Source organism: Cupressus sempervirens, chromosome 10 (assembly GCF_028749045.1).
Source record: "Cupressus sempervirens isolate cs-2001-9-10 chromosome 10, ASM2874904v1, whole genome shotgun sequence".
In the NCBI taxonomy this organism is placed as follows: domain Eukaryota; kingdom Viridiplantae; phylum Streptophyta; class Pinopsida; order Cupressales; family Cupressaceae; genus Cupressus; species Cupressus sempervirens.
Window position 1 is genome coordinate 173,758,038 of NC_143127.1, and position 27,630 is coordinate 173,785,667.

General features: G+C 35.0%; 1 pseudogene; it reads right to left on the bottom strand.

Moving 5' to 3' along the window:
* Positions 1 to 1,663: 1,663 nt before the first annotated feature.
* LOC149533188 (receptor-like protein 4) lies at positions 1,664 to 26,080 on the bottom strand (annotated as a pseudogene).
* Between the last annotated feature and the right edge of the window lie 1,550 nt (positions 26,081 to 27,630).

Sequence of the window (27,630 nt, forward strand, 5' to 3'; positions counted from 1 at the left end):
TGGACTAGATTTTTGTAATATTTTCCTTGATTTTCTGATTCATTAGTAGACTTCTAAAAGAAGAACTCATACCTACCTTCTTGTGTGTTGCTATCTAAATAATACTTGTTTTGCATTCTATCTTGTTAACTTTATTACATAGATTAATTTATTCTATTAGAGTAATTTGACAGAGACACATTGAAATCTATCTTCATCATTTTGACTATAAGCACTAGCCTACAACTATTTTTAAACATAAGAATCGTATAATGTCGATCATAAAGAAGCTTATTGAACTAGATATATAATTATCAGAGAGTAGTAATAACTTTTATACAAATTGGATATGGTGATTTCAACTTGGATGCTTTACGTTAAATATATTAACTATCATTTCACTATTTAGCTTTGATTTTCATTTAGCTAGGTCGACTGATGATTGTATCTGTAGCTTCTTTATGGTTCTTTTAAAGTGAAAATGGTAGAATTCACTTTCTATGAACAAGAATGGTCTATACAAGAGAATAAGAAATAAATTATGTGACCAAGCATTATCCCCCTCCAACAACCAACACTTTATTCTCCTATCCTAAAATAAATGAAAAAAGGAAATAAATAATTGGTACAATAAGATTAAAGTTTAGATACGAGTTTGAAACATGTGTAATCCCTACAAAAAATTAGTCATGATCATACTTGTTGGATTTGATTGTAGAATAGATGTGGCATGCCGAGTTTGAACCCAGACTTGGAGTCAGCACCTTGATTTGGCAAACACTTGGAAGATTGAAGAAATCATGAAATATAGGATATTTTTTGTGAACTAAATGTTTTTTCTGTGCACACTTCTCTTAATCAGCTTTAAGAGAGAAAAAAGTGGAGAATTACATGCTACCTTGATCATATACACAAGCATATATGAGACAATTGTGTACAAAAGAAGATTTGAACTGATGGAAAGTTGTTCTATAAAATATTACTATTAAACATTCTCAAATATTAAATATTACTACAAAAAATTTAGGAAATAAAAAGTGGTTACTTTTAAAATATAGGATGGCCCAAAAGTGATTTTATTTTTTGTTTTCTAGAACTAGAGTGGGTTTATTTTGGTAGTAACCCAAGGAGGGTTGAGGGTATTTGTACCAAATCTCTTAAGGTGGGTCTCTCCTTGAGTACTGGGGATGTCAAACTTAGGGCCAAAACTTGCCACAATGTGACCAAGTAGTGCCCTTTAGGACCAATTATTGAGGAGGGTAGGACCTCCTTTTTTGGCACTGGTTGACCAAGGGGGACATTCCTAAGGTGTATTGCAATAAATTTGACTGCAATGACTAACCACTTACCATGACACAAACCCTACTCATTATGGAGTACACCTCTATAATCATCATTTCTTGCTTTTCACAACCAATTACACATAGGGAATAACTAGCTATTTGAAATGCCTTTTATATAGCCAATTCCATTGATTCATGCATTGATATGCCTAGAACTACTAAAACACAAATCATGCAATGTTTTAAGATTGATTGGTCTAGTGTGTTGTAAGATGATGGATCCATCATTAAATAACCTACAAAGCCTTAGGGACTCATCCTTCCATCTCATTTCCATTAAGTAATACCAACTGAAGTTGTCAAAAGAATAGAATGTTCAAAATCATGCTTGTGTTTATTCATCAAATCCCCTTTTCTAAGAGATACCTATCCAAGCTCCAAAAAATACTACCTCTCAAACTGTAAGAGCTCAAGTTTATACTTATCAAGGTCAAGAAAGTGGTGATTTTCTCACTAATGAAAATCTAAATCTTTAAACCTTGACACCCAAGATCAAAGCATGTTATAAAAAGAGCAGAGCTATCTTTATTAGTGCCATGCATTCCATGTAGAAGGAGCACATGGATCTCCATTAAATCGCATTCAATCAGGATTTTGAAAAGATTCTTTCAATACTTTCATAGTTAAAACTTTTGATGTTTCAGTTGTGAAATCCATTGGAATCACTACGTAGTTCTCAAGACCACTGATTATTGGAGTTCCAGTAAAAGGTGCTAACATTATGCTCATTGTTGGTTTGGTAAAGTTGTGAGCAGTCTGCTACCAATGAAATGCAGTGAAGCTTCCTACTCCCTTGAAGATATCTATTTGGTGTAAATTGATGCCATTAAAAATAATGTCAAACACTTGCTTCCCAATAGCACTAATACCTAAATCAATTTTTGCAAGGTGAGAAACCAAAGCTTGTAGTGCAACCTTGTATCAACATACTCATAGTTTACATTAGAAGTCAATGTAAGAGGAGTTTGATACAAATGAGCTAAGAAATAATCACAAGCTTGATTTGTACTCTTTATTAGATTCTGGATCAACAATGCCTTGCTTCCATTGAGGCTATTAACACCATTGATGTTTGATTTCCAGGCACACCCAGAATTATCTCTATCATTCTTAAAGCCAGGACTAAGAGCTACATGTCAGGTGGCAACAATTCATCAAGATTACATGCTTACCAATTGAGGGTGAAGCATAAGATAATGAAGTTACCTAATGATTTTAAATGACCCAACAATAGGGGCATATGTAGCAATGCTATATAGGCATACTGTAACTTCACCATCTTTTGCAAAAGTAAAAGAATCTAAATAAGTAGCAAACTTGTCAGTTTCATCTAACTAGGGTGATCTCTGATTGAAGAAGACTTCTCGTATAGAGTGCACATGGCTTATATCAGATTGGATCAATAGATAATGTGGCAATTAGTAGTCCATGCCCATGACTTAACAATCTTTGATGAATTTAAGTGTGATTTATCCCTTCCTCATGAATGTAAAAATTTGTACTTTAAACTAGCAATTGCAGTCCTCCATCCTTTCCATAGTGGATGATTGTTCACAAGAAGAAGCTAGGGATATATTAAAATTTTGAGAAAAGTTGGGCAATTTTTCTTCTCAATTAATATGGAGGATGAAGGTAGTTGAAGCTAGGTTGGCATTGGATTCTTTTTGTGGTTTGAGGTCTTCTAAATAGATTGTGTATGTTGTAGTCTATCCTATCTATAATTGATGCCTTACAATTTTTCTCTATTACAGCTGGCAGCTATTATGCTTAGACTATATTGATTTTGAATATAATTTCATGATTGTAGATATAAATCAATATTAATTATTATTTTCACAATTTTCCCATGCAGTGTTGAACTTAGTAGTTTTCTAGGCTAATTTATTGCCCCACATTTGGTAATCATTTTTTTCCTTTCATGGATTTGCCTAATTAACATTTATTTCAAGATATAATTTCCTTCTATAAATAAATTACTATATTTTTATTTGATTGAGAGGCTTAAAATTATTGCAAATCAATTTTTGTAAAGTCTTTGAATAATGTAAAGCTACACTTGGTTTCTTCTTCTTGTTGAATTCAACACTTTTTAAATGTTGTTTCCAGTGTTGGACTTATCATAGACAACTAAGATAAGTGTTCTTGTCTGGGTCAGTTTGGAGGCATTTTCATTCATCCTATAATGCCATTTCTAAAATCTTACCACTTGAAAGTTAAATCCCAAGAGGCTATGCACATATTGCATGAGCTAAATAGAGATTTTGTATTCTTTGGTTTGTGTATGGTATTTTGTTAAGGAAAATGTTATTGATCTCTAATTTATAGTGGGAAGCAGCTATGAAGTTTGAAGTTATGTCCCAAAGCCTTCCTTGCATTGCATTTCGAAAGAAATTTTATCTTTTCAATTCTCATTTTAACTTTAAAATCTTGCAAAAAGATCCAGAATTCACAGAGGCTATTCCCAGTGATAATTTAGATGCTTTTCAAAACATTCTTAGAAGATGCCATCATTATATCCTCTTGCATCCCATAGCCTTAGATGCACATAGAAATAGAAATAGAGTTCATGTTTGACCTAAAACCTCACCTAGGTTTCTTATGTCTATAAGCATCCTGCCTAGTTTCTTTTTCTCTCAAGTTAAGAGCATACCCCTAGTTACCCTTTTGATAACATAAATACAAAATTCCAAGTATATCTTAGACACAAGGAAGATGTACCCTTCAATTTAGGGATTACTAACATAGGAGTGCACTAATCCAGTCTATTAAAGATAACTTTTTTCTCATCACCTCGGGCATAAAGACTCAAGGTAAAGCCAGTTCAAGGTGAGGGAAAAATTGTTTACTAACAATATTATATGTTTTCCAAATTTAGTCTTAACATAAAGATTACCATTATCATTTGTCATTTCAAAACCAATCTCTACCTAGTATGTATGAAACCTATCATACCATGCTTTAGGGGATTGTTTGAATCCATACAATGCTTTGCACAACTTACATACCATATTCCTCTAGCTTGGGTCAAAAAATCCTTTAGGTTGATCAATATATAATTCTTCTTCTAGTATTCTATTCAAAAATGCAAACTTGGCATCCATCTAATATACTTTGAATCCTTTGTAAGCAACATATGCAAGTAGAGTGCTTACTCCTTCAAATGTTGCAACAAGGGAAAATGTCTCCCCATCGTCAATTCCTTCTTCTTGTGTATATCCCTTACAAAATAGTCTTTCCTTGTTTATTGTGACTTCTCATTTCTCATTCAATTTGTTTATAAAGATCTTGAAATATCTACATTAGGTGCATAACCATACCATAACTCAAAGGGTATAATATTTGTACCTTTCTTGACTTGTACTCTATTCAAGGTGTAAATTGCAATATTTCTAACTTCTCTCCAGTACTTTGGTACAAGATTCTTCTCCATCAGCAATGTCCTAGCATAGTCCATGATTGATCTAATCCTCCTTTTAGCTATAACATTCTATGGAGGGGTCCTAGGTGCAGACGTGTATCTCTTTATTCCTCTATCATTGAAAAATGTGTTAAATTTTCTATATACAAATTCACCTCCTCTATTAGATCTCATACACTTCAAGATTTTACCTATTTCATTTTTCAACTATTTCCAGATACCACTTAAACACTTGAAATGCATCAAAATTTTATTTAAGAAACATCATAGTCATCATCATGGACTTATTATGAACAAATAAAATAAAATATTTGTCACCACAATAGCTTTGTACACTAATAGCTCCACAAAGTTTAGTATGAACCAATTCTAAGATAACATTAGAAGTATAGCTCTTTATCTTTAAACTAGATTTTGTCATGTTTCCCAATCAACATTATTTACACATCACATTACTAGGTTTCTTCAATCTTTGTAAACCTCTCACTCTCTTCATCTTACTAATTCTTACCAAATTATAAAAATTGACATGACATAGCCTCTTATGCCATAACCATATATCATCACATTGTGAAAACATGCATGTATCATCAGATAGCTCTAGGTAGAACAAGTTACGTCTAGTCTAATCACCACTTCTAATCAGTTCTCCATAACCATTGTAGATCTTGGCCTTCTTGTGTTGAAATTCAACTTTGTAGCCTAAACTACTCAATTGTACCACACTCAACAAATTGTAGTGAAGTCCAGCAACCCAATAAGAATTGTCACATCTGATCTTTTCAGTAAAAATTATTGATCCTTTACCTTTCGCAAGACATGGTGCATCATTGCAAAACTTAACACTACCTCCTTTATAATGTCCTAAGATTTCAAACTTACCTTTATCACTAGTCAATGATGTGAGAAACCACTATCTATTATCCATCTATCACCTTTACTCACATATGAAATGAGTGAAATTTTCTCATCTTCATGAAATTTATCTTTCATAGCAACATAAACAACTTCTTCATCATTACTATCAGAATCATCATCATTCTTTTCTTCAACAATATAAATAGACTTCTTACCTTTGCCTTTTTAGTCTTTGTATCATTTTTTGTCTTTTCTAATAATCCTTCCTTTGAACTTTTTGTCTTTCCTCTCATTTTTGCCAATACATCTTGCAACAATATGACCAACTTTATTGCATGAGAAATAGATTATAGGAAGTTTACCTTTGAATTTTCCTTTTCCTCTTGATAGTCTTCTAGCCATTAATGCTTCAAGATCCTCAAGATCATCATCAAAATATTCACTCTCACTTTCCTCATACTTTCCTTTCTTCTTCTTAGACTTGTACAAAACCAATTGTGACTTGAAAGAAGATTCAATAGTAGGGGTAGTAAAATTATCAAAATTTGACAATTCAAAAGTATTAAGTCTACCAAATAGACTATCCAAGGTTAGATCATTACCAGGAGTACATCTCAGTCCTTGTATTATGGAAGCTCTAATAACATAAATAGGAAGTAAGGTCCTCAATACCTTACTAATCACAGTCTCATCACTAATGTTTCCAGTAGATCCTCTTATTGTATTTACAACTTCTTTGATTCTTCCAACATATTAAGCAATATTTTCACCTTCTACCATCTTCATATCATCAAACATTACTCTTAAGCTTTCTAATTTGGCTCTCAATACATTTTTATATCCTCCATGGATTGTTTCTAGCTTTTTCCACATCTTCTTTGTAGTGTTTTAGTACTTTGTGTCATAAAATTTTGCATAGCATAGGGTAGATGAAATATCCAACATTGAGTGATTATTCTCTTGTTTCTTCTTTATTTTCTAAGATGTCATGGGTGAGGGCACTAACACATATTATTCTCCAAGTAGAATTCTATTGAATCTCCAATTCTAGCATTGTGCAACTTCATCAAACTTTTCCATATGGGAAAGCTCTCCTTGTTCAACTTGGGTATCATCTTCATGTACATCTTGATATTTAGATTTAAGTCCTTTCAAACTTCTTCTTACAAGAACCACATGCTTTGATACCAATTGTTATAATGATTTAGAGTAACTAAGAAGGGATTGAATCAACTATCCTTAGGTAGATGCACCATTTAAAATCTTTAACACTTCGTATAATTTAGATATTATCATCTAATAGCTTAGTCCCTATAGTAACTTATTAGTAACACAAACTTGCAGTATACTATTTAAAAAGAAACTAACTTGTAGAATGTAAAACTTTAAACAATAAACATCTCAAATAAAATCCACACAATTAAGACACCAAAGTTTAAAGTGGAAATTCAATTTGGGAAAAACCAATAGTAACATGCTACCAATATTTCACTCTACTAAAGTGAGCTTTGTGAGGAGACAACCCTATTAAAGGTTATAATACACACTGTTAGGTGTGGCCCTATTAAAGGATTTAAGAACACTATTAGGAGTAGCCTTGTTAGAGGACTTTAGAACATCCCATTAGAATTCCACCTTAATTAAATGATTTATAAATGACTACTAGGTTAGGTTCATTTGATAAACACAACTCACTTTGCAAATACATATTACAGTATAGTTGATTCAATGACTGGCCTCCATCATCATCTCCATAACTAATTTTCTTGGCAATTAGTCGTCACCTCAACTCTTCGCTATTTATCTTTCTATACAATTTTTTAAATCAAAAGCATCAACAATTGCTCCAACCTTATTTAGTTAGCTTTGATGCCTCCTTAAATAGATAGTTTTAATCTTTTGCATCTTAAACATCCTGATTGACCTTAGGTTAGGTAAGATTCATTGAATCCTTCCAAAAATTTTTTTTTACTCTTTCACCTTATAGATACTTCTCAAAACATCTCCTTGAATCCTTGCATAGAATGATCAAACATAGTTTCCTTTTATTAAATGATCTAGATCATCAATCTTTATCTTCAACACACTTTACATATTCCAAGAATTCAATCTATGTCAGCAAGGAATTGAGATTCCTTCACAAAATAATAAATTATATCACTCAACCAACATTGTGTTCCTCATCCTCAGACATCACTAGATAACTCAATCATAACTAAGCTCTCTTTCTCAACTTATAGTTATTGACTTCGTAGTCAAATCATTTGTTAGTTAGTTACTAAACACTTAATTAATTTGATTGGTTACATTGCTACTGAGCTTTGCAGATTCTACCGAGCTCATTAGTGGAAACTAAGATTTATAGTATTAATTGAGCTTATCATTTTCTACCAAGATAGTCATGTTATCCAAGAAGAAGGCAGGTAGTGTTGATTGAACTATAGTGTCAACTGAGCCCTTTAGTGTCTACTAAGTTCTCTAGTGTTCATAGAATCATCAAATGCTAACCGAGTTCATGCCTACTCCCAAGTCATCAATGTAGACCATGTACCAGTGTCAACCAAGTGCCAGAGCTTGCCAAGTTGATAGTATTGCTAACTAGCAAAATATCACCCAAGTGGTCTTTAGAACCTGAGTATCAACTGTAAGTTGACTTGGTGAAGATTATTGTATTTGGTGTTGTAGTCAAATCCAGAAGGTAATTATTTGGATTGATATATATGTAGTATATCTTATCATATCCAAGAGTGAATGAATAATAAGTAAGAAGCAAAATGAATGTGAATTAGCAGACAAAGGCTACATGCAGTATAAGGAAGAGCAGAGTCTCATCCTTTACATAAAGGTGATTAGTTTACATCAAAGGAATCTCATACAACAAACCAAATTCTATAATAGAGATCAACCACTATTTCATCCTAACAAGTGCATCAGTCAAATCATCTAACAAGGTGGACTTAACAGCCTTATGTTGAATCTCCTAACTAAGTTCATACTTCATTGTATTGAATAAATCCTTTCATAAGGTGGACCTAATAGTCCTAATTTCTCATAATAGGGTAGGTCATTGGAAGTGATCAATTGTAAGCTTTAATAGGCCAACTTTATACTGTCGTCATAAAGCTTGTGAGTATCAGCCCCACCCCATTTTTAGTTTTTATTTGGAAGGTTTTTGGATTACCAAATATTATGTCAAGTGTTATGAATTTTTTATTGCTTTTAGTCTTGCATGCATGTAGTTACATCATAATATATTATGAAGGATTAACTGGTGAATAGAAGTTAAAGTTTTATTAGTTCCCAATTCACCCCCTATCTTAGTCACCTGGGCCCACATACACTTCTAACAATAATATCTTCACTTGGTTCCTTTTTTACTAGCACTCAATCAAACTTTTCTGTCTCTATTTCTTTACTAGTTCTTGGTCTACACTATATTTGCTCAACTTCCACTATGAGTTCCTTAATCTTCTACTTTGAAGCTTGGTTAAGTGTACACATTAGATCATTCAGTGATCATCTCTTCTAGGCTTTATCACAACTATATTTTCCACTTAGTGTTATGACTAAACAACACATTATCTTGTCAAGTGCCCATTGTAGTTCCACATAACTCAAACTTTCACTAGGTCCTCTTGTTATCTCTTCTTCTCAAATCCATTTCATTAATAATATTGATATGACACTTTACTCAGGTAGTAACTATCTCACCGATAAGGTTTGACATCAATGAAAACATAGAAATTATTCCAATTATAGTTCCCAACATTTATATTTTTGTACAAGTCATACTGTTCCTTATACTTTACTTTTTTTAGAGAAAAAATAAATTTTAATTATGAATAGTTGCTATAGTTGAGCATGAAGAACATCAAACAATTGTTGTAGATTCTGAATTAACACTATGACACAATAGACTTGGACACATGAATGAAACATGTATGCAACTACTTCATTCGAAGAAAGGTTTACCTAATCTAAAATGTGTTAATATGGAATCATGTGAAAGTTGAAGGTATATAAGGAAAATGAGAGATAGTTTTCTAAAGAGTGGGAAGGAAAAGAAAAATAGGAAATTAGAGCTTGTGCATACAGATGTATGGGGTCTAGCTTAGATATATTCTATTAGAATCTCTTTGCATTATGTTAAATTGATTGATAATGCAACTAGAAAAGTATGGATATGTTTACTTAAATAGAAAATTGATGTATTTGAAAGTTTAAAAAAATGGAAAAGTTTGGTTGAGAATGAGAGTGGTAAAAGAGTAAAATATCTTATATCTAATGATGGTGGTGAGGATTGTAGCAAAGATTTTGAAGATTGTTATTTCACTAATAGTATTCATATGTAGAAAATAATTCCAAGGACTCTACAAAAAAATGGGGTGGTTGAATGCATGAACAAGATAGTAATGGAGTGTGTAGTTGTATGTTTGGATACTGATGAAGGCACAATCTAAGAAAAAAATGAACACAACGGGAAGGGGGAATATTATTATTAGAAATGATATGCTAGTACATTCAATAAAAAAAAAATGGACTCCATGACATGCCCTATGGGCTTACAATGTTATCAAATTCTGGAGAAAAACCTTCTCACAGTACCTTCTCCCAAAACTCCACCAAAAAAAATCTACCTTTACAATGCTAGAAATGTCCTTAAGTAACCCAAATTAGGTTTAGGGTTAGGAATAAATTTTAGAATATGCTATTTGGAATCCACCACCAAAAAAAAAGGTTCTAGAAAACATGTCAGAAGTTGGTGTGGAATAAGAAGAATCTAGAAATGGTAGTCCAACTTTCGGGAGGCATAACTTTTGATCTAGGACTCCAATTGACAAACTATTTATATTTCTAGAAAGCTCTCCAAGTTCTCTATAGGCCTATGGACCAGCTTTGCTTTTTACACAATTTTTGGGCCTGTACAAGGCCATTTAGTGCCTCAAATCTGACTTTGAAGTGCTCTTAGGAGGTCTCCAAGCAACTTAGAAATGTAATAACTTTCAAACCGTAAAGCCTTTTGACCTGATTCTTTTTCTAAAGTGCTTTAAATTACATCTATAATCATCTCTCCAACTTACACAATCTAACTAATTATACTTATGGATTAATTAAAAAATAACTTATTTTTTACATTGGCACATATCCCAAGGTGCTCAAAAACTCTAACCCAAAAAACCAATAGTGGAATTATGAGAGTTGAAATATTTAATTGGCCCAAATGGGTATCCAGAAATGAAAACACATTAAATAAAAACTAACATTAAGCATATTTTTTGGTGATATAGGATTGCCCTTACACCACTGGATGCTCTTGCATCAGACACCTAGGGTAGATTGAAAAGTGACCCTGTCACTTTATAGCTAGTAGAGGAAAATCCAAATGGGTAGTCTTCATTGCAGATATCCAAGTTGAGTCTTCTATTGGTTGTCCTTTCCACTTCACCAAGTATTCTTCATACTACCTATATCTGGTACTCTGACCCACATGACTATCTAGAATTTCTTCAATCTCTTCCTTCATAGAAGTAGGAATTGGACATGGCTCCAGCATCAACTCCTCATCTACACCATCATCATGATATTCTATTAAGTTTGCAATATTAAAAATAGGAGAAATGTGAATCCCATCTGGTAACTCCACCTCATATGCATTTCTTGAGTCATGTTTGTTCAAAATTTTGCAAGGGCCAAATTTCTTCATCTTCAACTTGTTGTAGGTACCCACTGGAAATCATTCCTTTCTCAAATATACCATAACTTGATCTCCAACTTGGAACTCCTTATGTCTCCTCTTTTGATCTTCCCTAGCCTTATACTATAGGTTCATCTTCTTAATATGTCCTCACACATCCTCATGTAGGTTCTTGACATGTTTAGCAAAGTCTTCTACCTCAGAACTTCTCCTCTCCCTTGCTTCATCTTACTCAGCTCTGGTGCAATCCTTGGACTGCTCCCATACAAAATTTGGAATGGTGATCTACTAGTACTCCTATTTATAAAATTATTGTAAGCAAATTCTTCTTGTGGTAGAATCAAATCACATCCCTTGGGTCTATCTCCTACTAAACAGCTTAGCAAATTTCCTAGACTTCTATTCACTACTTCTATTTGTCTAGTAGTCTACAGATATATTCAGAACTAAACTTCAATTCTATCTTCAACTTCTTCTACAAAGTCCTCCAGAAATACCCCACAAATTTAGTATCCCTATCAAAAACAATACTTTTTGGGAGACCATGTAGCCTCACTACCTCTCTAAAAAACAAATCTGCAATATGCACTACATCATGAGTCTTGTGGCATGGAATGAAATGTGCCATCTTGGAGAACCTATCAACCACCAAAAATATTGATTCATTACCCCTTTTTGTCCTTGGCAATATAAGAACAAAGTCCATAGTTATGTCCTCCTAAGGCTTCGATGGAACATGCAATGGCTAATAGAGTCCAATATTTTGACTAAATCCTTTGGCTGTTTGACATACTTCACAACTCTACACAAAATTCTTCACATTCTATGATAATTGAGGCCAAAAATAATGCTCTCTAATACTGGCAATGGTCTTATGTCCTGCGATCCCTACAATGTGCTTCTCCTTGATTAAGTTCTCCCTCCTGGAACTCTTTTGAATACACAATTGACTTCCCTTGAACAACATACCATACTAAATCATGTAGTCTAGCCACCTAGTCCTATCTAGAGTAATAGGTTCTTTACAAGCCTTCCAAGCATCTATAAAGTCAGGATCCTTAGGGTAAAGATTCTTGAGTTCATCAAACCCAACCACTTCAACCTGCATTACTATCAACATCAACTGTCTCCTACTTAATGCATCTGCAACCCTATTAGACCTTATGCTTCTATGTTTCAATACAAATGTATAGCTTTGCATGGAATCTACCCATTTCAAATGTCTCTATTTCAATTTACCTTGGCTATTTACATAGTACAATGCTTGGTGATTAGTATACAAAACAAATTCTTTTGGCAACAAATAATACCTCCATTTCTTTAAGGCCTGAACTATTGCATAAAACTCCTAATCATAAACAAAATACTTCTTCTTTGTTTTTGCATCATTTAATTTTTCACTGAAATAGGCAACAAAATTGGTCCTACCACAAGAAGAATAGTGATAAAGAGATTATGTTGCAAAGATACAAGCAAGCACCAAATTTTGTCTTTTTGTGATAGTGACAACTTTTCTCCTTTTGTCTTTCTTTTTTTCTAAGGACAATTTTCATTTTCCCTCTATGCCCATAGTTTGTTGCATCTCACACTATATAAGTGAGTTCCCAAGGCTAGAGCATGGTTTGAAGACTGTATATTTTTAGTGTTATGCTATTTTGTAGTTGGTCCAGAGAGTCTTTGTGTCAATTATATATGTATTCAATTTTTCAAGTCTAAGAATACAAATGGATCTTGAATATCAAGTCAATCATATTTTGAGTTATTCTTAAGTGTGTACTAGTAATGTATTAGTTTCAAACAATATTTATACAAGGACAAAATTTTGAATATCCATGTCTCTAAATTAGGTCTCCATTTTCATATGCTTGTTATTTTGGGATTGAGTAAGCAAATTTCATGCAATTTAATGCAACTTGGATAGGTTTTATGTCAATTTAATGTTTCTTTCAATTCAAGGAATTAAGTAAATGCTTCCATAAATTGATAGGGTTTCTAAGCATTTGAGAGGGATGTCATAAGAATGGGGTTTGGGGTTAACAACTGATAATTTAAGAAGTTGTGATGCAAATTGATGCAATTGTATGGTTACACAAAGCACACATAAATAAAATTAAATTTACTTTTCTACAATGAAGAATCAAACTATTGATCATTACTTATTTGTACTAGTTTTCCTTTGAATAATAGCTAGCTATTGTAATCATGAAGTTTATTACAAATATAAGAAGAATAGTGACCAATTAACTACTATGGGGATAGATTTGAAGAAAGGGTGCAAGTGAGTGAGATCTGATAAGTAAGTATCAAATAACCAATCATTTCCATCCCTAAGGTGCACTTGCCTTGGTCTTGTAGAGTCAAAAGTGTAGAGAATTATTGTATTTTGTTAATGTTGGTCCAAATCTGAGATGAATTTAGTTAAATACAAGATTTAGATAATCTTTAGATTGTGTCTTGCCTTTTGCATCCTAGTATTGGGTATTTTGTAGCCTAGTAGTTTTAAAACATAAAAAAAAGGTGACTCTACTAGGGAGCCAATGAAAGAAGTAACTTTGAAGTGCTATAATTTTTGATGTAAGCTATGCACCTACAATCATACATTTTCTATTCTTTGTACCTATACTTTGGTATTAGTTGATGTTGAGTGACAAAGCTTGAGAATCTATAAATTTTCTAATACCACAGAAGCTGTGTGATGTAGGGCTAGCTTGCAAAGTGCCTTATTGGCCATATCGAGTTATAGTCCCAAAGTATACAATATTAAATTCAGCTAGGTTGGGTCCCTTTATCATATATATTTTTACAAGAGCTTTCTCATAGATCTTCTTGTCTTTTAGCCAATATAAAGATATTTTCCCCTAGTGGGTGGTGACTTAGTCTTAGGTTTTTTACTAGTGCTTGTATTAAAGTAAAAGATGGTTGATAAAAGGAAAAATATGATAGATATGTAGAAGAAAACCCATATATCTCGTTGCATACAAAATTACCTAAGGGTGGTAAAAAGAATTGGTCTAAAAAGAAAGGGCAGTCCAATCATATATGGAAGCCCAGAGATAGCCCATGATACCAACCCCCAGCTAAGAAGGAGGTTTCATCCCATAATTTTGAATCTAAAACTACTAGTCTTTTGGGTAATATCTTCACAACACCATACCATGAAGATAGGATTTATCAAGACAAAATATTATCATCCATGGGAGATACTATTTTTAGATAAAGTGCTTTTAGACCTAGAAATGCTCAATCTAATAGGCCAAATCTTGGCCAAGCCCCATATATTGAGAGAAATTTAATAGATTTGGATGACCCTATAGAATTTGAAGCTACAACAATAGATCATGATGACTTGTTATCTAAAGTAGAAGTCCTCAAAAGAAGGTTTGTTGAAGAAGAAGCCAAATGCATCTATTTGGAAAAGGAGAGAGAAAATTACCATGAATACTCTCATTGAAAGAGATAATTTTCTTAGGAGAATGGCCACTCTAAAGGAGAAAAAAATAAGTTGGAAGAAAGGTCCTCCAAAGTGTATTCAGATGTGTTTGGAGATGTTGACACCTTGAGATCAAAGGTCCAAGAATAAGAAAAACTCTTAAATGAAAAAGGACCTATCATATTCCAAGTCCAACCCTGTAATTCTATTGAACCAAAAATCATAGACTTAACTGTCAGAAATCTTGATAAAGGAAAATAAAAAGTTGTAAGGATACAAATAAATGAGCCTCAAGCTATTTCTAGAAAATATGCAAATCCTACCATCACTAAATTGGATTTAGACTTTGAAAAGGATAAGAAGGAAAGTGAGGAATTAGCTAAATAACTTGAGAAGGTTGAGAATGAAACATAAGTATTTGAAACAAGAAGGAAAATCCAATTTATTAATCTGATTCTACTTTAGCTTCTTGGGAAAATCTACCCTCACAAGCTGCACCTTTTGTCCCTACTTGTGTACCAACAATGACTAGCCAATATATCTCTTAGTCAGTCCCTCCCATATCTTCTACTACAAATAGTTAGATACATGTCAATCAACAAGTTTAGGAGCCCAAAATCCTTATTCAAACCCAAGCTACTGGAGTATGTTAAATACTGTTGATTTTCAAAAAAGACCCATATACATGAAAAAGTATTAAAAAATGTCCTTTCTAGGAATTCCTTGGTTTTCACATCCTATTTCAAATGATCTAAGGGACAAGCTCATAAAATTTCTAGGTAATAATGCCATAATTGATGAAGAGCACCTAGAAAAACCTATAGATATATGCTAAATGACTATGAAGTAGAGCATGAGGATGTAGTGATGAAGTTGTTTGTACATTCATTGATTCAAGATGTTAGGGAGTGGTTTAGGAGGTTTCATGATGACAATGTGAGTTCATGGAATGATTTGGAGAAATGCTTTAAGGAGAAATATGGAGACAACACCAACATTAATTTTATGTTGAATAATTTCAACAATATAAAAAAGAGTCTGAATGATTCCACATTTGATTTTAATGTGAGATTTCAGAAAGGGATGTACAAGTTATTCCAAGTAATGAAGCTAGGGGAGGTTGTTTGTCTTACTACTTACTTTAATGCATTTGATAGTAAGATGGCTTATACCTTTAGAGACAAAGGTCCTAGTATATTAAGAGATGCTTACAAAATGGTAGTGAATATTGAGAATAGTAGAAAAGCTTCCAATAAATTATGTAGAAGAGATGACCCAAAAAAAATTATTCCAAGGAATAATAATAAGGGAGGTGAGAAGTTTGCTACAGGTAAGAAACCTAAAGAGGATACAATGGGTCAAGATCTAAATTTGCTTAAGAATATGAATCCATTAGTAAATCATGATAATAAGAAAAATGTTGGTTAGAAGCCTTAGTTCAACAATAGTTATAATAGGGAGAATAGAATGCAAAATTTCCCATATACAACCCAATGGAAAGATGGTAAGCCTATTAACCCTCCTACTAAGAATGATAAAGAGAAGGGTACACTAGATCCATTACAAAGAAATTCTATAAACATGACAGATGATATGCCTTGGTGTATTGTATGCGAGTCCCCTCATTCCCCTGACTATTGTGCAATTGCTTAGTCCTTTTCTGGAAATTAGTGGGCACAAAGTGAATAAGGGGAGGAATAAAAGGGTCATGAGGATGTAGGATTCAATACAATAAACTTGTGTGACAATGGTGAAGAATCTAATTTAAAATATTCTAAAAATGATGTTATGAATCAGAGAAATTTATATCAATTATACCATTAGAAAGTGTTATGAGATGATGAAGATCAAGATGAAGGTAGGGTGTGTAATACAATTTTAGGTATAGAACATATAAACTTGAGAAAACCATCTAGACGAGAGATTGATAGGATCATTGTAGAGATGATAGCCCAAGTACATAGTACTTACAACCCAAGAAACACAAATATTGACAATGTTGTGGGTAAGTCATCTGGTATTTTCATTAAAGACATTACTAATAAAATGAATAATGAAAATAAAAGGACAATTCAATGACAACTAAGGTGAAGGATAGTAAGGTAAAAATGTGGGAGCCCAAAATGAAGGTACAGTTTCAAGGAATTAAAACTATCAAGGTAAATATGCTTGAGAAGAAAATAAATCCTAATGTTACCAAGCAAAAAGAGGCACTTGCTATCCAAACACTAGTAGCTATAGGTAATTTTATCAAATCTACTATTTATGATCTCTTTGACGTGATATCCATGTTATCTCAAATTACTATCAAAGTTCCCTTGTCTAAAATGTTTAGAATAGAGGAATACAAGAATAAGGCTATCTCTTGGTTGGGTGAGATTGGAACTAGTAATGCTATTGAACAAAAACCCATGGTTATGCAATAGGTGCCACTCATAATAGAAGACAAGGGAATCATACCCAAATACCCCAGACATATTTGGACAATTCATCTATAGCTTGCCTACAAGACATTAATCCTTTCTTTCTTAGTTTGGTCATAAATGACAGAATTTTTTAAAATTGCATGATTGACTAAGGAGCATCAAACACTATTATGCCTTTCAAATTTATGTGAGCCCTTGGTTTAGAAGTAGATCCCAAATAGGGTAGGTGTAGAGCAATGGCTACAAGGGAAGTGCCTATCATAGGTACAATAAATGTGTTACCTTTTAAACTAGTTGCCTATCCTGAGGTTGAATTGACTATGAGTGTCCTTGTAGTTGATATTCCTCTCCATTATAGAATGTTATTCTCTAGAAAATGGAGTGCTACAATGGGAGGTAACCTATAGTGTAACTTTTCATATGCTACTTTTCATATATGAGAAAAAGCTACTAATATTGATAGAGAACCAAGGGTCAACCACATGTTTGAAGATAATGTTGATAAAGATGCATCATGTTTTTTGGATACTGAGGTCAATGCATTTAGAGTAGAACTTGTCATTCAAGAAATTGAGAAACCTCCCCCACTAATTTCACAAGAGCTAACAAGTTGCATGGATTCTCAAAACTTGTGGAGTATGTATTTTGATGGAGTAATTTCTAAGGAAGGATGAAGATCTAGGGTAGTATTTATATCTCCAAAGAAAAACACTTTTAGATATTCATTTACCTTAAATTTTACATGTACCAATAACATTGTAGAATACAAGGCACTTTTACTAGGATTAAAAGCTGCAGAAAGTCATGGAATTAAGGAATTGCATGTTATTGGTGACTCATAATTAATTGTGTCTCAAGTTAAGGAGACATATGCCTCTAAGAACAAAAGGCTGAAATAGTACGGAAATTTTGTTTGGAACCAAATAGAAGCATTTGATGCCTTTGGCATTTCTTGGATGGACATAACTAATAACAAGATGGATGACTTATTAGCTAAAGTAGCTACTAAGCTAGATGACATATCATTGTTTGGTGTGTCAAAGATTGAAATGTAGAATAGGCCATCAATTCCTAACAATGTATAAAGTTAGCATGTATTTGAAGATGACAAAGACATTTTGAATTTCTTGCTAAATGAAGATAAGTATTATTGCCAAGAGTTGGATTTTAGTGCTTTGATTGAAACAATAGATGGAAGGAAACCATTTTTAGCTAGGAAATTTTGCAATTGAAGATGAACAAGGTACCAAAAGGATTGGTGGTCTTAGAAAGTATTTTTGATAACCAAGATAGAGTGCATCTAGAAGTTAGAAATCAAAAGCCACAAGAACTTGAAGAGATCAATCTTAGTACTTCTAAAGCTCCTAAAAAGGTATATATGGGTAAGACTTTATCTCATAAAATTAGGAAGTCTTTGATTAATCTTCTGAGAAAATTCAAGCATGTTTTCGCATGGTCACATGATGACCTTAAGGCTTTTATGGAGGATTTTTTTCAACATATAATACCCCTCAAAGAAAATGTTAAGCCATTTGGACAAAAGCAAAGACTAGTAAATCCTACTTTAACCCCCAAAATGCAAGAAGAACTTATGAAACTTAGGGATGGGGGAGATCATCAAGCCAATTAGACATTCTTCATGGGTGTCAAACCTATTATCAACCAGGAAAAAGAATGAGGATATTAGGCTATGTGCTAATTTTAAAGAAACCTCAATATTGCATCCTTAAAGGATAACTATGGGTTGCCTAATATGGAGGCCATGTTGTAGCAACTTACTGGTTCAGAACTAATTTCCATGATAGATAGTTTTTTAGGATATAACTAGGTTCTTATTGATGAAAAAGAACAATTTAAAACAACCTTCACTACTCCTTGGGGGACATATGCTTATGTAAGGATGCCTTTTAGCCTGATAAATGTAGGAGAAACACTCCAAAGAGATATGGGCATTGCATTGAAGGAGTATATTGATAAATTTATTGTTGTATATCAAGATGATCTCACAACATACTCAAAAAAGGTTGAAGGCCACTATAGGCATTTGGAAAAGATTTTCATCAGAGATTCTAAGTATGGTGTCTCTTTAAACCCAAAGAAGTGCACTTTTGGAGTGGCAGAGGGGAAATTTATTTGTCACATAGTATCTAAGGATGGAGAGAAAATTGACCCTGAGAGAGGAAATAATTGATAAAGTCCCTAAGCCTAAAAATGTCAAAGGAATATAGTCATTCTTTGGAAAATTAAATTTATTGAGAATATTTGTCACCAATTTTGCTAAGATCGGCAAACCAATCTCCAAGATGTTCAAGAAAGGAGCAATAATCAATTGGGAAGGTGATCCTACAATAGATTTTCAAGAAATCAAGACTGCTATTAAAAATGCACCAATTCTTAGGACACTAGATTATGCAAATCTGATGCATATTTTTTCTTTTGCATCTTTCCACACTGTTGTAGCAGTTTTGGTGTAGAAGAATGAAGAGGGATATGAAAAACCAATTGCATTTTTTAGTAAATCCCTCCAACTTACAGAGCTAAAGTTTGAAATCAATGAAAAGCATGCTTATGCTTTAGTCAAAATTGTGAAAGCTTTTAGATGTTACTTAGTAGGTGCTATTGTTATTTCATTTGTGCCAAGTGTAGTAGTCAGAGATATTTTCTCTTAATAGGACGTGTCTGGTAGGAGATGCATATGGATAAATAGAATATTGGAATTCAATATTGACATCCAAATCACTAAGTTAGTGAGAGGTTGGGGATTGGAAAAACTAATGGCATGGTCAAATTTGGATGCTAGTAAAATAAACCTAGTAAGTGAACACCTAAAGTCAAAGACTTCTGATATGGACCATTGTGATTGGTATGTAAATGTGATATGTTAATTGTAGCACATGGAAGTCCCATCCCACCTAATAGATAATGAAAGGAGAACTATAAAAAATTATATGCCATTAGGTATATTATTGTTAACAGAAGTCTATGGTGGAGAAATTTTGAAGGGATACTCTTGAAATGCATTGATCATGAAGAATCTGAAAAGATATTAAATGACATGCATTCAGGAGTATGTGGGGGTCATTATATGGAAAATACTACTGCTCACAAGATAATGAGAGCTAGTTACTGGTGGCCTAGCCTATTCAAAGATGCACAAATTTTGGTCAGAAAGTGTGATTCATGCCAAAGATTTGCAAGAAAGTTGAAATTCTCTAGGAACACTCCATTGAAGTTAGTGGAAGTATAGGAAGCTTTTCAACAATGGGGAATGGATTTCATAGTTGAAATATCTACCAAATCTAGAACTAGTTATTCATGGATATTGGTGGCAATAGATTACTTCACAAAATGGGTGGAGGCCATTCAAACTAGAAATTCTACTAGTAAGGTGGTTAATAATTTTCTACTAAAAAACATCATAACAAGGTTTGGGTGCCCTCAACAAATTTTAACTGATAATTCTATGTATTTTAAATCAGAAGAGATTATCAAGTTTTATGGCAAACATGGCATTACTAGATCAACATCATCATGAGTCTACAAATAAGAACCTATTGAAAGTCATTAAGAGGATTTTGTATGATAATAAGAAGGCATGGGATTCTAAGTTACATAAGGCAATTTGGACTAATAGAGCGATAGTGAAGAAAGCAATAGGTGTTTCACCTTTTGACCTAGTGTATGGAATCCAAGCAAGGATGCCTCAAAATAATTTGATAGGCCTTTATAGCTACATCCAGATATGTGATGATGATGCTATTGATGACATGCAAGAGAGAATGGATTAGTTGGTAGGACTAATAGAAAATGTAAAATTATAATTGCAAGCCAAACTTTTCTATGATAGGAAAGTAGTGGCTAGGAAGTTTGAACCTGAAGATCTCATTTTAATGTGGAATGCTAGAATTGAGGACAATGACAAGCATGGTAAATTTGATCCTGTTTGGTTGGGTCCTTATGTGGTGGATTCTACATGGGGTGGAGACTCTTATATTCCAAAGGAGCTTCCAGGTGATATTCTTGAGCTGTCAGTTTATGGACAGTTCTTTAAGAAGTATTTTTGTTAAAATACTTAAATTTTCCATGAACAGTAGCCTAGGGTTTTTTGTACATTGTGTAAATTTTTTAAAGCCTTTGAAATTTTTTTTGCATATGTGTGTGGCTCTCTATATATATTTGTTATTTTATTTGTTTGTGTGTGTCTTGTACATTATTTTATTATTTTCATAAAAACATATTAACCTAGCACATATTGCTTCTTAACCCTAGGTTTTCCTTAGTTAAGTTTTTGTAGTGTTCTTTTGAAGTTGTTAATCCTTGGAGAGTTTATTGTATCGACTATCGATCATGTGAAGAATGATGATGGGTGTATCCCAACATTTTGAATTTGCATGAAGTTTTAAAAAAGTGACGATGCAACCTTGTGACACATGTCTCGGTGGGCCCCCTTTCCTCATCTTTTAAATTAGCATAGATCATGTAAGTTCCTAGCCATCGATCAAATAACAATCTATGCTTGTTGCATTTCCTCATTTTGGAAGTGTCTGAAGTTTAACTAAATCATGGAAGTGACAAGATGCCACATGGAGAATTGGGACCAGATTCAATTTGTGGGCCACAAAAATAGGAATTGTAAGAGTAAATGCTAGATTGGCATATTTTGGTTGGTTAAAGTTGCTGACTAGGATAGGGAAAGGTTAGTTTTGTAGAACCATCGATTAAATGATGATCGACCATTATCACTTCCCCACATTTTTAAAATGCTCAAAGTTTAACCAAAGTGGGAAAGCAAGGTGATGACACATGGACTTCATGTGGTTAGTTGTGTCATCAATTGATAGATAATGCTGAGTTGGATAATGTGCCAAATGTTTTGTCCTAATTTTCTAGAGGTACAATATGTAAAAAAAGGTGGATGTTTATTATTAGGAAAACAAGTTTTACAGGGATCCTAAAACCCAAAGTTTTACAGCAGAAAACAACTTAAAACTGAAAAGACAAAAAAAAAGCTGCCTCAAAAGGCCAGAAACAAAAAGGCTCAAAGCTTGAGAAATAAAGGCCAAGAACAGAGCCTGGTGGGAAGACCAGTGTCCCTTCTTTTCCATTTCCTATAGGGTTTTTGTAGCATCGCTTTCCTTCTGGTTGGCCTCTTCCTCCTGGATCCTGGGGGGGAAATGCTTTTGGTCCCCCTGACTTTCCTAGTTTCCAGTCTCTTTCTAAGGATATTCCCGGCTGGTTCCATACTCTGTGCTCTGCTCCACGTTCCACACAAGACTAGCATTGGTCAGATAGTCCCCCAGATTTACAATTTTTTCATTCAAGGTATGGAGGGTATCCACAATCTGTTTAGTCACAATCTAGTGGACGAAATCCAGCCTTTGGACCTTCTGCTCGAGTCGGGTGATTCTATCCTCCTGATTGTCTCTGGGGTCCTGGCCTCTGTCTTTTTCCTAGCTGCCCTCGTGGTCTTTACTACCTCTAGCCTCATGATCCTTGACATCCCCCCTATTGTTGGTCTAGTTGGACCTATCCTTCAGAGTCTCAATTTCTTGAAAAAGTCACTTAATGGAGCGAAAATTGTCAATCAGGCTATTCTTTGCATTGTTGAGAAAGTTGAAACCCATTTCATGAACATTGTCAGAGAGAACCAGAAGAGTCAGGTCAAGGAGCTCGTCATAGTGGGTGCTACTATCGAGATCCCCCAACACCTAGATTTTAGCAGGTTCTCTGACAATGCCCATACTGGCCCTATCCACATTGAGATTGCTCCAAGCTCTTCTCTTATTTTCCCTGATGGCCTCCCCCCCCTTTTCAACCATGATTTCTATCATCTCTTCTGGGTGCGGAATAGGGACCTCTAGGGGGGACGTGGGCACAGTAGGGCTGGGGGGAAAATCGATGAGGTCACTAAGATGATCATGGGTTGGGGTCTGGTCCAATTTTCTTTTCTTGGGGTTATCCTAGGTTACCAAGGGGGTCACCTCCTTCTTGTCATTATCTTTCTCCTTGTCATCTTCCAACTCACTTTCCTTCTCTACCACTGAATCTGCCTCCTTCGACTTCGTATCTGACTCATCACTAGACTCCTTAGGATGAGGGGAAGAGGGGTTAGGGGGAGGGCACCTGGGGCTCTTCCTGCTAGGGAAGCAAGGAGAGGGATTGGCTTTTGGGGTTTCAGACTTGACAGATTTCACAACGTGCACTTCCCCTGAGTCTGAGCTGGCGGTGTCCTCCGAGGAGCCACCCGAAACCCCAATGGACTTGCCTCTTGTCTGGTTTTTCAAAAACTCAAAAATGAGGAGCAGAAGGCCTTCGTGAAGGGAGGGGTTCTTGACAGGACATTTCTTGTAACTCTCTATATTCTTAGTCATAGAAGTATTAATATAGAAAGGAAAGGAGATTTTCACTTTATGTCTAAAATGATTAAGCAGAACAAAATGATGGGTCCTGACTCTATCAAACTTGGGCTCCAAAGTGACATACTCAATGATGATCCTCATAACATGCCCCTAGATCTTCTTGATGGACTCAATGTCATAGTAGGTGTCAATCTTTACCAGTTTTCTTTTCTCCTTGTCGTTCTTGACGAAATCGTTGATAGCATTGGCGAACATCTTCTTATCCCTGAAGAAGCTAATGCCTTCCTGGGAGAAGCCAATCACCTCTGCAATGAGACCCTCTATGATTTGGTGGGAAACACCATGAATTTTGACCTTTCCATTGTGCCAGGTTTCAACCATAATCTTGGTAACCCCTGTGTCAAAACCATGGAGCCTCTCCATGAAGCTGGTTATGCTACCCTTCTGGAGTTTTTTCCAAACCTTCCCTTTTTCTTTCTAGCTCTCTGTTTCTCCCCATGGCTCTCTTCTAATCCTTTCTCCCACCATTGCAATATTATGCCTCTCTAACCCTAAACCCTTAAAAAAATTGTAGAGATCAAAGATGAAGAAATCGCTAAGGACAAGAGCTTTAATGCATGTGTTATTGGGTTTAACTCTGGCTTTCTTCTGCTCATGTATTTCGTACATGTTATTATGAAACGATGGGGGTTCCGCATAACTCCTAATGATTCCCTTTTTAAAACATGATTTAGCATGTCTCATCATCACAAAAAATATTTTGAGTTGGTACCTTGAATTTGCTCCTTTCGAATGAGCTCCATAGTCGCCACTGGAAAATGATTATTGTTTCCCTACATCATCACCGAATTGAATGTGACCACTGCATTTGCGAACCAATCAGCAACCATGTTAGCTTCACGATAAACATGGCTGACGTGGTAATTTTTAAATTTTCTCAAGTCCATTTTTAGGTGCTCAATTATGCTTTCAATGGTCCATGAGGGTTTGGTTACTCCTAAAATACAATTTATTATATTTAGGGAGTCTCCTTCAAGCCATAGATGTTCGATCCCTAAGTCTAGGGCTAGCTTAATAGTGAATCTGGTTGCACTGGCTTCAACCAAATGGTTGGTTTGGTGACCAATAGGGAAGGAGATAGCAGCAATGCCCCCTCCCAAGCTGTTTCTTATGATTCCACCACATCCGACGGGACTAGGGTTCCCCTTAGCCACCCCATTGAAATTGGCTTTATGCCAGTTTTTGGGGGGGAAGGACCAAGTAGCCTACTATCTTCTTTTGATCCTGTCTTCTTTCCTAGCCTTAACTTTCCCTTCGTCCTTTATGTTTCCATCTCTAGTTGTGGAATAGTTCTCTTTCATGAGGCCATCAATTTTACTATAATACCCTCAGGCGCTTCTCTGTCTCTGAATATCCTATTTTTGCGCTCCTTCCATATTCCCCAGCAAAAGTGTGGGATAATCTAGGAACTCAAAATTTGGGAGTTCAGGCCTTTGTGGTTGCTACTCCACTCTATGAAGAATTCCTGGATACTGGCTGGTGGGCACTAGTAGAAGTTCATATTGGAAGTCAGAAGACTCCACACTCTAGAGGAAAAGGGGCAGTGAATGAAAATGTGATTAACCGTTTCCAGGTCATGCTTACAGAGGCAACATCTGCTGGGTATAATTTGGCCTCTCTTGGTTAAATTATCTAGGGTAAGGATTTTTTCTTGCGAGAGGAGCCAAAAGAAAATGTTGATTTTGGGCGTTAATCCAGGGGTCCAGGCCTTGGCCCAAATAGGTTTCTCCCCTGTGCCCACAAGGGAAAGATAGCCTGAGGTTACAATATAATGGCCTCTAGAAGAGTCTCCCCAGACTAAGGCATCGCCTATCTGGTTGATGTTGATAGCGTTCAAAGAGGCCATCAGAGGCTTGAGATCCTGTGAAAGCTTCGCTAGATTGTGCCATTCATTCCCATTTCTGTAGTTCCTAACCAACATACCATATCTGCCTATTGCTTGATCTGCCTAATAATGAATGGGTTATTGGCAGGGGATGGTTCATTAGCAGGAGCTTTCTATTCTATTGGTAGGGGTAGGCATGTTATGTATAGAGTACCCCCTACCCCTACAATAATCGCCAATGAATAGTAGGAGAGGGTGCAGGGGCATGCATAGGGAATTCTAGTTGGGCTCGAGCCAGTAAACTATCTATAGTTGTTCTGAATCCTGCCATATTGGGTGGGTGGGAATCATAGGGTTCCCTGCCTACTTGTGCATAGGGTGGGAAGCTATAGTTGATTCCCACCCCCCTGCCCCCCGAGATATGATTATAGTTTGGAACTATAGTTTCCCACCCTGCTGCCCCAACTAGATAAAGAAAGAAGGGGCTGACACTATATTAGGGGGAGGGGGCGGGGTTCAATAGGGCTATAGCTGGGATAGGGTAGTAGCATTAATAGCTATAGATAGGGCATCAAATGAATGGTTTGGCTCTTAGTACTACTCGATCCTGATAGTAGAAAACCAGGTCGATAGTAGGGCCCAATAAGCAGTGCTGGGCTTCAGACTTTTCTTTGCTTCGCTCGCCATTCACTCATGAGTTGTACTATAGAATGCCCATATTGAATCCATCTACTCGACCTTCTTTACCTCTCCCAACTAGAATTCGTGTAAGGGTAGTGGAGCTAGCCATACATCATGCTCTTCTAGTCCATACCCCCACCATAACACTTGGTTCCATATCCCGAAATGGCTTAGTCCCCAAAACTTGGCCCATTCCTGAATAGCCATGTCTAAAGAGGAAATGGATATCTATGAGATGGAAATGGAGTTTATTGGCTGGCTGGTTAGATACCAAAAAAAAGCCAGCTACCCTGATGCCCTACTATTTGACAGTGCATGAACCTGCAGGGTGTGCATGCATGCATGAGGGCTGGGTGGATTTGATCTCAATTTGATTCATGGATGATAGTAGCAAGCAATAGAATCAATGAATTGCCTATAGAATGGTAGGGCTGGTTGGGTTAGCAACTAGGGCTATATCAGGCCCCTAGCCTATATTATCATGGGCCCCTAAACAGATTCTTCATGGGCCCCTAAAAAGGTGGATGTTGAGTTGGATTAGTGGGCACAATATTTTTTAGTGAACACAATAATAGTAGGATCATTCAGGATCGTTGATCAAGTGAAGATTGACAATCATCGCTTCCTTGGACTATGAAGATGATTAAACTCTAGCCAAAGTGGAGAAGAGAGATTCTAACACGTGTTTGGCTTCTAAAAAGGTAACACAACTTTTTATAGTTTTAAAAGGAATCTTCTGATTTGGCATAAATCGATGGATAGGTTTCAAATTTTGTAGTGTAGCTTGAAATATGATTGTTAAAACCTTAATTATGATCAATGCAAGTTTTTGTAAAGACAATTTCCATAAAATTTGTGGTTCCTCTCATTATTGAGTACCATGAAATAGAGATTTCAAAGTGCAAAAAATTTTAGAGTGCAAATTATATTTTCTCAAAGCCACAAATTATTGCTAACAGAGGTTTCAGTAAAGCAAATAGTTTTTCTGGGTAAGTACTAAAAACCTCTAGTTAATAGAGAAATTGTAGTTGTAATTGTGATAATATACAAAAAATGCCTCCACAAAGGGATTTCTTAGGAAAGGTAGATTATCAATTGAGAGTTGTGCATTATGATTTTCTACAATAGTTATCATAATGTACTAATGAGGCTACTAAAGGAAAAGAGTTAGTTCTGAAAAACCCTAGGTTATTGGTTAGTGAGGATTTTTGTGATAAGGGACATTGGTTAAGAGATGCTGAAATAACCACTAGAGATTTAGAGCTATTCTAAAAATAGTTTTCAGAGAGAAACCATAATACTCCTCTAAACAATGTACGAGAGTTCGACATTGGTAATCTAGTTGTCCTAGGTGTTTTCTTTGATGATGACTTACTAGCAATGATAGTGAAGTGATATGACCCAGTATCAAGGATGGTCAAAAATCATTCTGGAGATAACCTTTTTAGAATGTCACCACATGTAATTAGGGAAGTTTTTAGATTGAACCCTAATCACACAGTGCATGAGAAAATTGATTTGGAAAATTTGTAGACTAGGTATGATGCTCAATGAGT